At 46.3% G+C, this 2,687-nt stretch overlaps 1 protein-coding gene across 1 annotated transcript in view; it reads left to right on the top strand.

Annotated features, from left to right (window-relative positions):
• The first annotated feature begins 1,526 nt into the window (after positions 1 to 1,526).
• Positions 1,527 to 2,687, top strand: part of LOC108796433 (putative nuclease HARBI1) — a 13,599-nt gene continuing 12,438 nt past the window's right edge. The window contains exon 1 of the mRNA XM_018567912.1: positions 1,527 to 1,530. The gene's annotated coding sequence lies outside the window, so the exon portion shown is untranslated. The remainder of the gene's footprint in view (positions 1,531 to 2,687) is intronic.

Here is a 2,687-nt window from a genome sequence, read left to right as displayed (position 1 = left end):
GAGACTCCCTGAACATCAGGGAGACTTGAGATCCCTGAGGTATGGGGGGCATATGACGTGCCCCCTTACCTTTTCCAATGTGGCAGTGCTGGTTATTGACAGCTTAGGTACTGGTACTATTATATAAGGACAGAGGGAAGATCCTTGGCCCTCTGTGGGTTCCAACTTGTGGTTGAGAGTTTAAAGTGGAACTAAAGGCTCATTTAAAAAAAAATGCTATCAGGTAGGCACATGTGCAGCTCAGTGTACAATCTGGGCATGCCTTGGGTGTCAGAAAGAAGTAACTTCTCTGTGCACATGCGCAGGAGTTACATCATCCCAGGATGGCCAAAAACACAGAACCAAGAAGAAGACTGAGCAAAGATGGTGGGGAGAGCACAGACTTTCCATCCCTGGAGGGGGAAGGCTTTGTTAGGTAAGTGTGCCATAATGTACAAATATGCTCAGGCAGAAAACAAAGTTCTGCTATAAATAGGGCTCTTGTGGGTGAATGGAGCGAGAGGAGGATTGCAGGGGTAAAGAGAAGGGAAATACATCCCAGAAATATAGTGCAAATATATTTGCTTCAAAGCACAACTCCAACCAAAACTAACAAGCCACACCCTCCCAGACTGAAACGCTGGGTATTATATTGTGTTTATATACACTATAATTATCTTGTGTATTTTTTTTACTGAAAATTTGATCAACAGCTGCACTAATACCATATGACATAACAAATTGCAACTGCCACCATTTCTCTCCAGGGTCTCTGTTTTCAGGAATGTATCATTTTGGGGGTTTTAAGTAATCCTCAGGCCAAAATTATGCATTTTAGGTCACAAAATGCAAAACCTGCTCTGGCAGCATAAGAGTTAAACAAATTGGAAAAATAAAGCCCAATAAATATTTGTATTAATAGTCATCCTCATGAACTCCTAAAATGCACAGATTGCAAGATGCTGAAGCTCCTCCTGAACACGCTCTGTGGATGCCAGTGAAGAGGAACTCTTTCTAGTGGTTGTTGTTTCCTCCGGAAGTGCCGTTAATATCGGCGCACAGAATGTTGAGATTCGCCGTGTGTGAAGGAATAAAGGTCCCGGTGATCGATCAAAACTACGAACTTATCGAGTTGTGGGACCGCATTACTTCCGGTTTCCTCAAAACTACGAGGTTTTTACACAAAACATGTTGGTCAGGGGCGCCCTCCACGGCATTGCCCTATAGACATAGACCACAGCAATAAAGTAATAAAATGATGTAGGATGACAGTAAGCCAGCGCGTTCTTTATCTCAGGTGCCACACTCAAGCGGCGGCCATATTGAGTGGGGCACCGGAGATAAAGAACGTGCTGGCTTACTGTCATCCTACATCATTTTATTACTTTATTGCTGTGGTCTATGTCTATAGGGCAATGCCGTGGATGGCGCTCGTGCACAACATGTTTTGTGTAAAAACCTCGTAGTTCTGAGGAAACCGGAAGTAATGCGGTCCCACAACTCGATAAGTTCGCACTTTCGACACATCACCGGCTCAGTGACTGGATTAAGGTGAGATGTCGCACACGGTATTGACCGTGTACCGCCCGTTATCAGAGGCTCCCTGCTGTCCTATACATATATCGGGGAAAGAAGAGAGGCCTCTGTGCGAGCTCTGCCTCATTGTAGAACTACGAGTCCCAGAATGCACTGCGACTCCTGACTTCACCGAGCCTGCTGTGCACCCATACATTATGTATTGTTGTATAACATGCATTAGCATCATCTACATTTCTTCTGCTCATTCTTTTCCTGTGCACAATTGCTTCCAAATCATAGCTATTGGAATGTTTTACTGTCACAGACAAAGAATTGCTTCCAGTGATGGGTTCTTCTATAGTGATTAGGGAAGACATCATCAATAGTACTGCATGGGTACAGGCGGGGATGGATCATTCCTCTCATGACTGAGACTTCACATTATGGGGGGATTCCGCTGTCAGCTTTGTTTTATTTTTTATCTTATTAGGAGCTTCCACCAGAAATTCTGAGCTTTCCTCACATGTGATAATGTGCCACCAAGTGAAAGTCACACTAAACTCAGGAGTTACATCTTAAAAATACATTCAAGTACCTGAACTATTAAAGGAGAACTATGGGGTCAGGGCTTTTCCCCATAGTTCTCCTTAGGGTAACGGGAGGACACAAACTAGCGTCCTCCCGTCACCCTAAGCTCAGTATACCGCGAGCTGTAGCTCGCGGTATACTGAGACGCCGGAGTGGATCCCGACATCGACGTCTGGATCCGCCCAGCTGCGTGAGTGACAGCTGGCTCTGCCTATCTAGAGGCAGAGCCAGTTGTACCCGCCCCCTCCCCCGTCCGTTCCCCCAGTCAGCGCTGGCGCGGAGGGGGGAATCCAGCCCCTCCCCTGTCACGGCAGAGCGCCGTGACAGGATCGATAGGTGAGGGAACCCTATATGTGTTCGCTCACCTCACGATCTACTGAGCCGACCTGTGACAGTCTCATTGTTACAGGTCGGCTAGAACTATGAGGTGAGTGAAAAGCACTCATGTCATAGTTCTCCTTTAACAAAAATGTATCTTATTTGTACATCACTCAGCTGCAGATCCTCAAATCCTCTCTGAATTGGTGCTGACACTGTCCTTCCTTCTGGAGGGGGGCTACTTTTGTTCCCCCTGGTCCCTGTGTGTGTTGTAAAGTAGTCAC

The sequence above is a fragment of the Nanorana parkeri genome, unplaced genomic scaffold, assembly GCF_000935625.1.
Source record: "Nanorana parkeri isolate BGI_ZX_2015 unplaced genomic scaffold, ASM93562v1 scaffold1114, whole genome shotgun sequence".
Lineage (NCBI taxonomy): Eukaryota > Metazoa > Chordata > Amphibia > Anura > Dicroglossidae > Nanorana > Nanorana parkeri.
Note: the sequence above shows the minus strand (reverse complement) of the source record. Positions and strands in the feature narration are given on the sequence as shown.